At 44.3% G+C, this 14,704-nt stretch overlaps 1 protein-coding gene across 4 annotated transcripts in view; it reads left to right on the plus strand.

Moving 5' to 3' along the window:
* PLEKHG1 (pleckstrin homology and RhoGEF domain containing G1) overlaps positions 1-14,704 on the plus strand; it is a 222,130-nt gene that overhangs the window by 112,739 nt on the left and 94,687 nt on the right. The window contains exon 1 of one of the 4 annotated variants that reach the window (XM_079939439.1): positions 6,265-6,840. The exons of the other annotated variants lie outside the window; for them this stretch is intronic. The gene's annotated coding sequence lies outside the window, so the exon portion shown is untranslated. Of the gene's footprint in view, positions 1-6,264; positions 6,841-14,704 lie in introns of those variants that run through there. 4 annotated transcript variants of the gene reach the window in all.

Raw genomic sequence — 14,704 nt, forward strand, 5'->3', positions numbered from 1 at the left:
AGGTTTGTGAAAGCACTAGTAGAATACAGACTTTAATTAATAGTAAGAGTGGCAAACGAAAATAAAAGCTAATGAGGTTAAATGGTAAAGACAGTTCCAGGGACTTCCCTGGCTGTCCAGTGGTTAGGACTCGGTGCTTCCACTGCAGGGGCAGGGGCTTGATCCCTGGTCAGGAAACTGAGATCCTGCAAGCCTCGCCATGGCCAAAAAATAAAATAAAACAAATTTAACTCAGTTATCTTAAAAAAAAAAAAACGTTCCAATTTCCTGACCTGCCATTAACATTCTCCCCACCCCGCTTCTATAAACATTTTTCCCTTACTCCCTTCACTGATTCTTTCCAAGATGGTTTTGGTCTTATGGTACATTTTTTTGCCTGATCTTGTATAAAGTAACAAACAACAAGTGATATTTTTAATCCTTCATGTTTCACTTTTATATGACTTACAAATTGAAGAGAAATAAATTTTTCTTACAGCATCATTTTCTAGTAATCTGGTCATTCTAGAACTACTAACCTAGTACACAGTGTAGTGTCCAAAGGTCCATGAGTGTGACACAGAGTTAAATACTTCCAGGCTCCAGAGCCAGGCAGGTTCTATAAAAGAGTGAATGCAGGTGAGTGTGATACTAAGGGGAGTGGTGCTACCAAATGTAAAATAGATAGCTAGTGGGAAGCAGCTGCAGAGCACAAGGGAGATCAGCTCGGTGCTTTGTGACCACCTAGAGGGGTGGGATAGGGAGGGTGGGAGGGAGACGCAAGAGCGAGGAGATATGGGGACATATGTATATGTATAACTGATTCACTTTGTGATACAGCAGAAACTAACACACCATTGTAAAGCAGTTATACTCCAATAAAGATGTTAATAAATGAATAAAGGGAGTGGTGAGGCCTGCAGCAAACTAGAAAGTGCACGGCAAAGGTGAAGGGAGCAAGCTTAGCCCCACCCATTGCTGCTGAGTGGGAATATAAGGGTAGTGGTGACGGGCGCTTATTGGTTCTTTTTTTGGCACCTCCTCCCCAAGCAGAAAAATCTGGATTTATATGTGAGATATCCTGATTTTTACTTTTTATTTTTTTTGCATTGCTATTTTTGAAATGGCCTGACTTTTAAACTTTGGTTTATCAATTCAAAAAATTTAAACCCAGTGTTGACAAATAACAAGTCTTCAAGTCACACTCTGCCTGCACAGCCTCAGATCACAACTTCTGGGCGAGTCTTCAGGTCGCACCAGGCATCCCCAGGAGTTCTATTTATCAGGCCTAACTTCCTTCCCCAGTCTCTCCCAGGACCACCAAGTCTTTCATTATCATCAGATCTCTCACCTCCAGCCCCAACCTTGGCTCCCCACACAGAATCTGAGATGTACACCTGAAAATAGAGTTGAATTCCAATTTCAGACATTGTCAGATGGCTTAAGGTGTCTTATCACAACTTCTGCCACATGAGGAATTATAGATAATTTAAAGCAGCTTCCCTATACAAAGGCCATATGCTCCTGGTTTTTGTATCAATTCATGGTTTTCTGACTATAATAGTGGGGACCACATTTAAGATCCTTGAGTTATAGGAGAGCCTCGAGAGAGACTGTGTAGTTAAGAAGTGGGTCATTGTGTCGACACATCACCCCAAACCATGGAATCTTAGATTCGAAGATTTGGAAAGCGATCTTTTTTATTTTAATTTATTATATTGAAGTATAGTTGATTTACAATGTTGTGTTAATTTCTGCTGTACAGCGAAGTGATTCAGTTATACATATATATATATTCTTTTTCCTATTCTTTTCCATTATGATTTATTACAGGGTACTGAATTTAGTTCCCTGTGCTATACAGTAGGACCTTGTTGTTTATTCATTCTCTATATAATAGTTTGCAAAAGCATTCTTGAATGCCGTAGGCTCCAGAGTTTTCACTTTACTAATCTAGAAGGAATCTGGAAGCCAGAGAGGTGAGTGACTTGCCGAAGGTGACCCAACTGTCTAGGGGAACTGTGATTCCACACATCCCAGCTCCAGGTCTATGTCCTCTCCCTGCATCATGTTACAAGCGCTGAATGATGATTTGGATTGAACAGAATAAGTTCAGCTTTGGGGGTGGTTTTTACTATGACATCACTAGGATGATAACCAACCGTCCTTGTGAAAAATCTAATGCCCCAGTGTTCTCAGAGCAGCTTTGCTCATCGGGGTTTACCTTTTGTCATGTCCTGATTTGCATAGACTCCTAAGCAGGTGTCATGTTTGGGGCCACACTGGCACCAGGAATTTGTCCCTGGCTTTGGGTGTCCTGAGACAGGTGACTAAGTGGTCCTGGGAAGTACTCAAGGCTCACGTGTGCACAGTCAGTCCCTAAGTCCCCTAGTAGTGGCACCACCAGCTGAGTGGAACGGCCCCTCCTCCAGGCTTCTCCTCTTCAGGCTCCTTTGATGTTCCTTTTCATCTGATTACACCTAGATGAAAACGCTGGGCAGGGAAGTTCATGCTGTGATTTACTGTAACCACACCGTATAAGCCGCCCTGTCCAAGTGGTTGCACAAGAACAGTCACGGTTACTGCCCAAGCAGCTCTGCCCCGTGTCTGGAGGGGGAGAAAGAAAAGGCCAAACGAGAGAGGCTGATGTGTGCAGATTAGAAGGTGGGCCACCCAGAGTAGAGAAGGAAACTAGAAGGTTCTTTAATAAGGGGGCAGAGTTACAGTAAACGTAGTTATTAATTGTGGTATGCAATATTATATTGGCAAACAAGACTGTCCAGAGAAAAATCTAGGTTGAATGATCACCATGGGCGAAACGCCAAGTACACCAGCCATCTGCGCTTTCGGGAAGTAAAATGATCTGGGTGGTCTCTTCTGTCTGCCTGGCTTCCCCCAGCTAACTTCTTCTCAGCCTTCAGATGTCAGTTCACACACCCTTCCCACGGGGAACCTTCCCTGACCACCCCAAACCTGCCCTGGTCCCCCGGACATGTTTTCACAGCCCCCCGTGCCTTCTCTGCAAAGTCCGCATCTCACGTAGAATTAATCAGTTGTTCGTGTGATCGCTCAGTGTCTGTGTCCCTGGCCACACTCTGTGCCCTCTGAGGACAGACTGTTGTTGCTGAATCTAAAAATCTAACGTAGGAGTAGCGGGGAGAACATCTCTTTCCCAGAGGACATTCCCCAGAATGGTATCTTTTCAGTATTTTTTACAGGGGTAAGTAGGCATGAGGATTGTGGAGATTCTGAAAACATTTTGGTAGAAGCTGCAGAAAAGCAAGATCTTGAGACGCCTGAAGAATGCGGTCCGGGGGTGGTGCCTTTTTTCAGCACGATCCCATGCTCCCCACAGCACTAGGGGCGACTCCCCCTACCACCCCCTTGAACCCTGCCTCCAGAATCACTTAGGGTGGTGACTCAGTAGATACTTGAATGAAGAGGCAAGTATGAATGGGAGACCTGGTAGCATCTCAGATAATTAATGAACTTCAAAATGGAGGTGAGGTGTGATCTGAAATGTGTCTTCCTGTAGTGGTCCTTGAAGAACTTCAGCTCAATGTGAGAAAAGACTTTAAAGATTAGATTACTTTAAATCTAATAAAGATTAGCTTGCCCAAAGTGTGGGCAGGGATCAAATGTCTGGTAACTAACAGTCTCCTAGCAGAGACTGGCCGTACTTGGCGAGCTATTGTAAGTGATTATTCAAACACCAGATAGGAAGTTAGATTAGAAAACCTCAAAGTATCTTTCCAATATTGAAATACTGTTATTGTGGGAATTTAATCCAGCTATCCTCCACCCACAAGTAAACTCCAGAAAGGTAGGGGCTGTCACCCATTTTCTTCACTGCTTTATCTTTAGTGCTTATATAGTGCCTGGCACGTACTAGCTGTTCAATAAATATTTGTTGAGTTAACAAATATATCAGTAGATATCAAATTCAAAATATGTTTCTGGCATAGAATAAGTTCTAATTGTTTATTTCACTGAGCTGAATGAAGCAGCCAGTTAAATAAAAAAGGGCTAAAAATGGGGCAGCATACCACCCAGTGAAAAGCTGTGGTCAAACCTGAGGCCTAATCCTGTGAAGTCAAACTGTTGTCTGCTTTTCAGACCAGAGAGTCTGAAGTCGCTATGAGATTGTATCAGCCAGGGACCAGGCAAGAAACTGGATTTGCTCGGCTGGTTCAAATGGAGGGTTTAACGAAGGGGCTACTTCACTGAAGGTGGTGAGGCCGTGGGAGCTAGCGAGGAATGTGTGGCACCCAGAGACTGCAGCAATGGCGGGAAGCCTTAACCACCATTCCTGGGGACAACCGCAGGGACCCTGGATGGCCAAGGGGACACCGTGGAGTTAGGAGAGCCCAGGGAGAGCTGGGACCATGGAGGCCGGGCTGCCTCGGATGCAGCCACTGCTGAACCCCACACTCCTCATCAGCCAGGGGGCAGGCAGGTAAACCCCTGTTTCCTTCTCCTGCTGCCTCATAGCACTGGTGTCTCCCATTAGCCAAACCCAACTGGAAGCCAGCCAGCAGGGAGCAGGGCGTGTGGAGAAAGACGGGGTGGGGAAGGGTCCGCACATGGGGAATCGCCTTCACATAAATTTTTAATTTTATTTTTAAATTTTATTTATTTTATTTCTTCTACTTTAATTGCACAAATAATACATGTTCCTTAAAGAAAAGGCAGAAACTAGATCATAGTGGTAGTGAAGGAACTCCCCCATCATCCCACCGTTCCTGCAGCTCGTATAAATGTTTGGGCTTTTTCTCCTTCTTTCTCTCTTTTTTTCTTTCATCTACTTATAAAGAACTTGGAATTTTTTTATTCAGAACAAACCAAAATAAACTTGGTGCCACTCGTTTCTTGGCCTAATTAAGATTAACCCTGTAGGCTAACAGACAGCCCTATTTCCTTTCCTTTGTTCTGTGAACATAAACAAGTTACTTCATGTACCTCTGTGGGAACTGGGAATTAGGCAAGTGTTTAGACGCACAAAAACTCTCAGCAAGTTTGGCTCTCAGCTTGGATACCAAGTAATTAAACCTAAGATGAAAGGTGAGTCCAACAGCGCTCGATCTCTAAGACTGAAAAGGAAATATAAGTGCAGGCAACTTCAATCAGCTTGATGTTACTGTCAGTGTGAAGTTGCTATCCACTTTCCGTATTACTTGAAGGGCAGTTTGAAAACGGGGAGAGACAGTTTAGGAAAACAGAGCAAATGTTTACGGATACAGTTCTTGTTACATCTGAGCTGTTGCTTCGTCACACTCGTCACGCTTGTCATTATGTATCTGATGCTTATGCAGTCCCGCTGGACAGGAGCTTCCAGAAGGTCACCGTGTCCTCCTCAGGGACATCAGTGGGACAGTGGGATGTGTGACACCTCCTGGCACGCAACTGTCTTCACTGAGCCCAGCACGGAGCCTGTGAACTAGGCACCCGGTTAGCAAGGCTGAGTTAGGGGTGGTTGCTCTTAGTTAAAGTAGAGAGAAGGTGTGGAGGGAGAAGGTCAGCAGGTCGTTGCTGTGTGTGCCAAGGGCAAAGACCAGGACACATGGCAACAGACGGGTATTTAAGACCGTTGTAATACCGTAACAAAGGCGGCAACCTCATTGCCTTCTCTGGTTTAAAAAAAGAAAAAAAAACCTAGAAAGTACTACGTCCTTTAGAGAGGAATAAGTTCTGTTTTCCTGGAGTGGGGTCTGTATTTGACCTTTTACAGATTTCTGCCTGAATGGGGTTGTCCTTGCGAATAGTTTAAGGAGACCAAACGAATAGAAGCTCCAACCACCCCACTTCAGTTCTAGAAATTAGGTAGCCTCCCCCCGGGATGAATCCATTTGCTCTCAGGTCGCACACCTGGAGGTTCAGCTGTCAGCCACTGGTGCCATTGAAGGTAGCCTTGAGGTTGGGGAAAGAAGACTGATGGTGGTGATTCTAAAGGATGGCCGTTGCTGGAGGGAAGATTCAGAACAAGTTCGGGGACTGATTCATAACCACTCTGGTGGCTTGTCTATGTTTCCTCCGCAAGCTTACATCCTCACCACCGCTACTTTTGATAACGGTCTCTCTGAACCCACCATCTCGGAATCTACAGGATGGGGATGCGGCTGGAGAGGTCGAGCTGAGCCCACCCCATCACTCCATCCTCTCGGAGCTGTGGGGAAAAGGCTGGCCAAGGGGGCTGTCTCTCTCCCCTGCCAGGATGTGAAATGGTTTTGCAAGCTGGCATAAGGGTTATGAACCTCCATGGTTGTCACCCTGAAACTATAATAGATTCTTGTTTTAATGATTATTTCGGAAAATACTGCTGCAGGATTTCACAAGAGTCTCCAAGCCCCTTCTACAAGTTCAAGTACATTTTTTTAAAGAGTGTTTTCCAAAGTATAGATTGTGTTGAATGCCTTTAGTTATGAATGGATTAGATGTGTGTTATCTCCTGGAGAAAAATGTGTCTGGAAACAGACTGCATTCTTAGAGGGATAATTAGCTCATTGTGCTTTCAGCCAGCGAGTCCTCCCGTGGTGTCCTTAAAGATGGGACTGATCTAGTATTGAAAGCAAAAGACTATTTGTAACATATTGCTTGCTTGCTGTCTAAAAATTGTTCAGTTCAGAAATAACTAAGACTTGATTTCATTGACTCTGGACTGTGAAGACCAAAATATCCTAATAAAAAAACATCATGAAAAACAGAGCTAACGACTATCACAGAGAGAGAGTGAGCCCACGGAGGACCTCCTGAAACAGCACAATTTCAGAGTCCCCAGGATGTGTGCCCTTCCAGCCCGTCTCAGTGGTTTTCATGGCAGAGTGGTATATGATGGAGAGGTTAAATCGTGACTTGAATGGCAAGGTAAGGGTGAGCCGTGAAAAAGTGTTGTGAATTTGTGGGTTTGTTTTCTAAAGTTCTCACCATGATGCCTCAATACTGACATTTTCATGCAATGGGGGATGTGAGGAATTAAATTTTCAGTTGGATAATTTGTATACTGGTAACTATTGATTATTTACTGTTTGGTTTCCTCTGTTAGATTCAATACTCCAGGACTAACAAAAAATAATACTCCTTTCATTTACTATCTTCTAGACTTGAGGGCTTGTGTCTGCCTTAAACCTATGTCTTTTGCTAAGAGTAAACACTCCTTAAATTTGTGAAGACAAAGTCACTTATCATTAAAATGATTTCACTTTGAAAATAGTCTTTGAGAAAGAAAAAAACAGATTAGCTCTTTTGTTTGTTTAGCAAAGTATATGGTTTGGTTTATATAACAATAGCAAGGCAGTTTATAGCTGGTGACATTTTCTGGGTACAAGTCTGGAATAGTGTATAGAGATTTTTAATAAACAAAGACTGCAGTGCAGATGGGTGTTAGTACATGATATCTCACTTTCAGGAGGAAGGTCACCGTGTCCTCCTAAGGGACATCAATGGGACAGTGGGATGTGTGACACCTCCTGGCATGCAACTCACTTTAACGTTTACTTTTATTCTGTGGCATGCGCTTAGAAAATATAATCTCATGCTCTTTTCTTTCAAAGAAAAATGTTCTTAACAGACAAAAAAAAAAAAGTGTTTTGTCAGTGGCCCGTGCATTAGAAAACAGTTGGTTTTACCATTTGTATTGGGAAATGTGTCACAGCGGCAATGTCCTAAACCACAAAATAAACAGGTCCCTCCCCCGACCCCGCCGCTCCGGCCTTTAAATTGTTATGCTCCGTATATAAAATATTAGTTGTGACTTGAAATACCCTTATAACTTCTAGCACCTTTGCATCTGAAGATGTAAGATGATTGTCTAAATCTGCCTTACCTGGATGGTAGAAAGCAAAATCTTTCCTTGAGTCTGAAAAATGTATGCATGCCTTTGCCCTCCTTCCTTTCCCCGGGCCATTCTTTTATCCTTCGTTGCCCAGCTGCTTGGAGCTGTTGCCTAGCTGCAGAGTCAGCCAAGTCTGTCTGCTAGGTCAGACCGTGCTAAGCCCTCAGAGCTACGTGTTGTCTGTGCTTCTCCCCGCAACCTCACAGCCCTGCCACACAACCCCATTCCCACCTCCTTCCTAAGCACCCCTGTGGACCCTCAGAAGGAGGCTCAGGCGGACGACACCACTGTGGCAGTGACTCCATAACCCTTCCCAGGGGATATTAGCGTTTTAACTGACGACTTTTACCTTAAACCAAAAAGAACTGGTTTCTCACAGTGGACTTGCAGGCCCTGTGGCAGATTCCCGGGAATGGATTTTGTCAATGGCAGGGCTTCCTGGTCTCCCTCCAGTTAGGCCACACGACTGGCCTGCAGTTGACTCGACGGCTGGTTTGTGTCCTGCTGGCTGCAGGCATGTCCTGTGGGTGCTGCTCTTTCACCCCTGGGTCTCCCACTCCTGGCGAGGATACTGTGAATAGCTCCTGTGCTTCCTGTAACCAGTGTCGTGAGGGAATTAACAAGAGCTGCGTTCCAGTGAGAGTGTCTTTTCCACCCAACAAGGCATACATGTGCATTTATCTGTGGCCAATCTCACTATCATTGAAAAAGAGATTTTGCTGAGCAAAAACAATCTTTTCACCTCCCGTTAGTATTGGCAAATAAAATATGCAGCCAGGAGCGGCACTAGTATTTGTTCCTTTCACATGTCTTGGGATGGATTTTGCCGCATGCACGAAAGTCCAGTAGCAAGACGGCAGGGCACCTGCAAGACCTGCTGATCGCCCAGGGTAACCCATGTGTGGGGTGAGATGGGAGGGCCTGGAGAGCAAAGCCATCAGAGCTGAGGTGGGGCGATGAGAGGCCTGAAGGAGACACTGAGGAGCTCCCCTGCTCTCTGGTGGGAAAGAACCTTGAAAGTTGCTCAAGAAATGTAACTTCCTCCTCCCTTCCCTTTCCTCTCTGCTCTTCTGTGTCTGTATCATCCCTCCTAGGCCCTATGCACTACTCATCTGTTAATTCATTCAGCAACAAAATCTACCTGATGCTCGTCTCTTCTATAAAACAGCGTAGTATTTGCAAATAGCCTACACACATCCTCCTGTATACTTTAAATCATTGTAACGTACACAGCATCTCTCAGAAATGGCTTTTTAAAAATACGTTTCTTGGCCACACACACACACAAAATCCAAGTACAATAAAATTTTATTGGAAGATAAAGGAGTTAACTTGTCATCTGCCGATATGCACGGGAAGCAAATGAGTCAATAAGAAGCCAAGAGGGAATTCCCTGGCGGTCCAGTGGTTAAGACTCAACGCTTCCACTGCAAGGGGCGCGGGTTTGATTCCTGGTCGGAGGACAGAGATCCGCACATGCTGCGTGACGTGGCCAAAATAAAGAAGCCAAGGGCCTCTGCAGATACCAGCCCATCACAGAGTTTAGATCTGTGCGTCTTCCACATGCATAGCAAACCTACAGCATCGGAAGGGTCCCTGCTCCGCAAGCTAATAATCCAGGGTAGGAGAGAGACGATTAGAAAATAAATATAAGACCACGTGACACTTACTCTAAGTGCAATAAACAGTCGTTTAACAAATGGAAAGAGCAGTGGGCTGGAGTGGTTGTGGAAGATTAGATGGGGCTCGTAAGATTTGACCTGACTCTTAGTTCAGCAGAAATGGGGGACTTGGACACGGGTCTGGGGGCGTCATTTCGGAGGGCAAGAGAGATCACTACGGAGGACAGAATAGAGGACTAAGAGAGTCCCCACAGCCCAGGGAGGGCCCTTCCTCTCAAACTACCTTTTCAGCATCTGTGACTTAGTGATTTCCATCAAACTGGTGAGTTTTGTGGGGGAGAAACAAGTTGTCTTCTGAACTGATTGATACATTTCCACCATAATGGCCCACTGATGTAGCCCTGCATCTGTTCAGCCTTATTTGAAAGGAAATAGGCATTAAAACAAATTATCCTATTATGTTGATAGTTTAAAATCACTTAATAGGCATGATAGAAATAGCTGTATTAAAGATGATCGGCTAATGTTATTTTCCATAACCACCAGTGAACGCTTTAAACGGAACTTCTATTTAAAGGATTTTGATCCTCTGAAATAGTTTACTTTTAGGTGTCTATACATGGGCATAATCCATACTTTGAGTTTCTGGTTTACTTTTGTTTTGTTTTGTTTTGTTTTGTTTTGTGGTACGCAGGCCTCTCACTGTCATGGCCTCTGCCGCTGCGGAGCACAGGCTCCGGACACTCGGGCTCAGCGGCCATGGCTCACGGGCGCAGCCGCTCCGCGGCATGTGGGATCCTCCCGGACCGGGACACGAACCCGCGTCCCCTGCATCGGCAGACGGACTCTCAACCACTGCGCCACCAGGGAAGCCCCATACTTTGAGTTTTAGCTCCATGGTGCAGTGGTATCAGTTTTCAAGAATATTTTTGTACTCCTGAAGACCTTCATCTGAAGAACTCAATATCTTTCTCAAATAAGAACCTTTTCAATCTTGATATAAAAATAGATATAGCATTTTAAGAAGGACAGGTAGCCTTAGGGAAATGGAAACCCAATATAATTCGAAACTCCTACGAAAGTGGGGGAGTAAGATCATTCTGTCTTTACTACTTAGTATTTTTTTATTAATTAATTAATTTATTATTTATTTTTGGCTGCATTGGGTCTTCGTTGCTGTGTGCCGGCTTTCTCCAGTTGTGGCGAGCGGGGACTACTCTTCGTTGCGGTGCTTGGGCTTCTCATTGCGGTGGCTTCTCTCGTTGTGGAGCACGGGCCCTAGGCAAGTGGGCTTCAGTAGTTGTGGCACGCGGGCTCAGTAGTTGTGGTGCACGGGCTTAGTTGCTCCACGGCATGTGGGATCTTCTGGGACCAGGGCTTGAACCCATGTCCCCTGCACTGTCAGGTGGGTTCTTAAACACTGCACCACCAGGGAAGCCCACTACTTAGTATTTATGAATATAAAGTCACAGAACTAAACTGTTTTCCTAAGAAATGCCTTAAGTTTACATTTTAGGTGTTTGTCTTCAGATAGCTTTTTCAATACTGTTTTTAAAATACTCAAGCTTAAATGTATTCTTGTGTAAGTTCACATACTTAAAACTGTATTAATTGTCTCGTTAAGGGAAACTAAGGATTCAAACTTCCTTCAACTGTGTGTTATTCTCCACCCCACCCCCAAACTTCACTTTAAAACTTATGCAAAAGATGTGTCCCTTTCCTTTGAAACAGACAAAGTTCGAGAAGCGAACTTGAAAATATGAGAGCTCTGAGACCTTGCCGCTTTTGTGGAGTTTAATGAGAACCGTGGCCAGAGCCAGGAAGGTAGAGCCCAAGCAGCTATAGGCGAGTGTGGGTTGTATTTGATGTTCACAAAAGAATGGCAGTCGCAGGGTGTTGCTCAGCGAAGTGTGCATTTTCAAGTTACCCACAGTGGTGTCTATTGTCCTGTTTCTCAGCTGAATGATGTCATGTTTCATTTAAGGCTCTTAGTGATGCTGAAGTCTGTGGTCTGCACACCAGGGGGAAAAAGGCAGGGAGAAAGTTGCCAATCAGGTTTTTGTAAAGCCTTTGTGTGTTGGGTTTTGAGAGATAAAAGCTGACTCATGCAATATTTCTACGGAAGGAGCTGCACAGACTAGTAAAGGCTTCTGGTTTTACCTGACTGAGCTCCCAGTGAGGTCACTGCATCAGCTGAAGGCAGACAATGCGGCTCAGCCTGGGTAGAGCCCAGGTAGGTGCAAATGTGGATGTGCCCGCGGAACCCATGCCCCACACCCTCGGTCCTTCCCCCTGGAGCAGCGGAGCCCATCAAGCCTTGGTGAGAAACTGTCGCAGGGGTTTTCTCCACCACACTGCGCAGGGCCAGCAGCTTGCTTGCATATATTACAACTGTTCTGTTATGAACGCGAGGTACTGAAAAGAGTTCTCCAACAATGGAATTAGCCTAGAAGGTGATTTTTTTTTCCTCCATCTGAACTGCAGTCTGCCTTCAAGGGTGTTTGCCTTGTTTTGGTTTGGATTTGCTCTCCCCTTAAAGTTAGGTTGAAATTAGAGAGCTGATGTTGGTGACGCTGGGGAGAAAACTAAAACCCTAAGTGTTCGTGCAGCGACTGCTGAGTACTTTCATGTGCTTCCTTTATGAGGTTCATGCAGGTTAAGCGGGGGCGGGGGGGGGGGGGACAAAATCAATGTTTGCAAATTTTATGCTTAGCAACTGTAGTGATGAAACTCAGCCTGAGTCTGGTGGTAACCAAAGTTGACTAAGTAAATGCAGTTTCCGTGTTGAGTGTTTATTGGTAAGAAATCCTTTTGTTAGCAGGAATAATTGGAGAGAAAAGGGCATGGATTGTAGTCAATGCTGTTGCACATTAGAATCTTTTTTTGGTTATTTTTAAATTATTTTAATTTAGCGTTACTAATATATTTTAGAGAAGATGTATATATTTGGCATATTTGGCATTCCTTTTCATTAATCATGTTGAACACAAAATCAATTATTTTAATTTAAAATATTTAAATATTTGATACCAGCCAAGGTTGTAATTTTTAATTTCTTTAAATAACTTTTTCAGGTTATCAAAGTGATACACTTATTGAGGAAAAGTGATATTTACAGATAAATATCAAAAGAAAAATCATCCATTCTCCTATTTGGTAAAACCAGTGTCAGTATTTTATTCTATATCCTCTCAATCTTTTTCTCATGTGGATAATAAATAAGTAGTATTTTCAATTCAAAATTGGGATCACCTTGCACCTATGTTTTGTAAACCACCCATATTACTCAGCTGTAATTATGACCATTTTCTACACACTTAAGGATTTGAAAGGGCATGACATTTGATAGTTGTATATTGTACTTTCTAGATGGATTTATTCGCTCAGATCTCTATTGTTAGACACTGAATTCTCTTCCTCCTCTTTTTTTCTCTGAGAAAATGTTTAGTGTACTTTATGGATGGTTTACTTTCTCAGAGTGCTATTACTAGTGTGTGTTAGTTATTTGGATTTCTCCTCTTCCTCCTCCTCCTTTTTCTTTGAGAAATGTTGTTTAGCCTAATCCTCCCTCTGAAATGCGCAGAGATGTTTTTGGAACTGAGCGTGCTCCATGCAGATGGAGCCTGTGTATGTAGCTATCATTGTTTCGTTACTGCCTTGAGACTGAAATTTCCACACGAACAGGAAGGAAGCTGGAGCATAGATTATGATTTAATCTGAATTAAAAATAGAGGGTTTTTAGCCTTTGGCAAAGTCAGTGATATACATTTCATCATCTAAGACCTGGCGTTAGGAGAATAGAGAAGAAAATTGCTATTTTGTGGTTACTGCTTGTCCTGTGATCCCAGCTAGGAATGGGCCATGCAGATGTGGTAGCCGGTGACTTGGTGTTGATTTCAGAGTAGGAGCTGCCTCCCCACCGTTGGATGGCCCGGGAAAGTCATCTAGTCCAGCTGCCTCACTTATGCGTGAGGAAACCAGAGACTCAAAGATCGCAGTACAAACCTCCATGGTACAGAGCCAGGGCAGAAATGCAAATCCCCTGAAGGAGAAACTGTTATGTCATAACTTGATTTCTGGCTGGTCCTCTGAGCTCTTTCTGCACACACAGGTGGGCACATACTCATTCCTTCCCACACACACGCGCTATTGGCACATTGGTATCATGCACTTAATACAGGTAGCTTATGTTTAGTGCTTCATTTCCTAATCTCTAAGCTCTTTTTCTGCCCTCTTGTATGAATCTATAGCCAAGTATAAGAAATAATGGACTAGAAATCAGAAACCATAGTCTCTGATTCACTGTTCAGGTTTGAGCATGATGTTACCTAACCTCTCTATCTTTTTTCCCATCTACAAAATGTTCTAAAGGTAATGACACATGTGAATGAACTGCGAGGCTCTGTGTGAGGCGGAAGGGGCGTGTGTTTTGTTTTGTTTTTTCAGGATAATTTTGACAGAGTTAAAGCTCTGGCACATCATGGTAAGGCGGATCTGTTATTACAGAGGTTGTTCTGGTTATCTCTCGTTGCGTTACAAATCACTTCAGAGCCTAGTGGTTTGGAACAACAACCATCATTTCTAATCTCTCAAGGTTTCTGTGAGTCGGGAGTTCAGGAGAGGCTCTTCGAGGTGGGTATGGTTCAGAGTCTCCCGGTGCTGCAGTCAGACATGACAGGGCTGGGGTCATCTCAGAGGCTGCTCTCTCACACATCTGGTGCCTGAGCTGGAAACTCTCAGACAGCAGGGGCCAGGTCAGCCAGCATCCCTTCAGCTTCTCTCTGCATATCAATGGGGTCTCACCACATGGTTTCTCCACAGCACATCAGTTTCAGGATAACCAGACTTTTTAATGGGGTGGCTCAGGGCACATCCAGACCCAGTTATTGCAAGGCCCTTCTGTCTTCGTGCTCTGCCACACTGTAGGGCATTGGTGTCACGTTCATGGCTCAGGCAAAGATCCCTGCCACATCTGGGTCCCCGTGGGAAGGGAGAAGAACGTGGAGGACCAGTGTCTGATGCTTGAAAAGTGGACCCCCAGAGGGACATATATCTTTTCCACAGGTGAGAACGTGACCACATGGCCACATCTAATAACAGGAGGCTGGGAAGTGTGCTCAGCTGAAACTCTATTCACTAAAGAAGAAGGGGGGGTGGGTTTTGGTGGACAACTACCCATCCCTCTGAAAGTGATAGCAACCCACAGAGTAGCTTTAACCCCGCCCCATAATCTCCTTCACCTCCCACAGATCACCTTCAAAAAGCAGATAGTAAA

This window comes from Stenella coeruleoalba (assembly GCF_951394435.1).
Source record: "Stenella coeruleoalba genome assembly, chromosome: 12".
In the NCBI taxonomy this organism is placed as follows: Eukaryota; Metazoa; Chordata; class Mammalia; order Artiodactyla; family Delphinidae; genus Stenella; species Stenella coeruleoalba.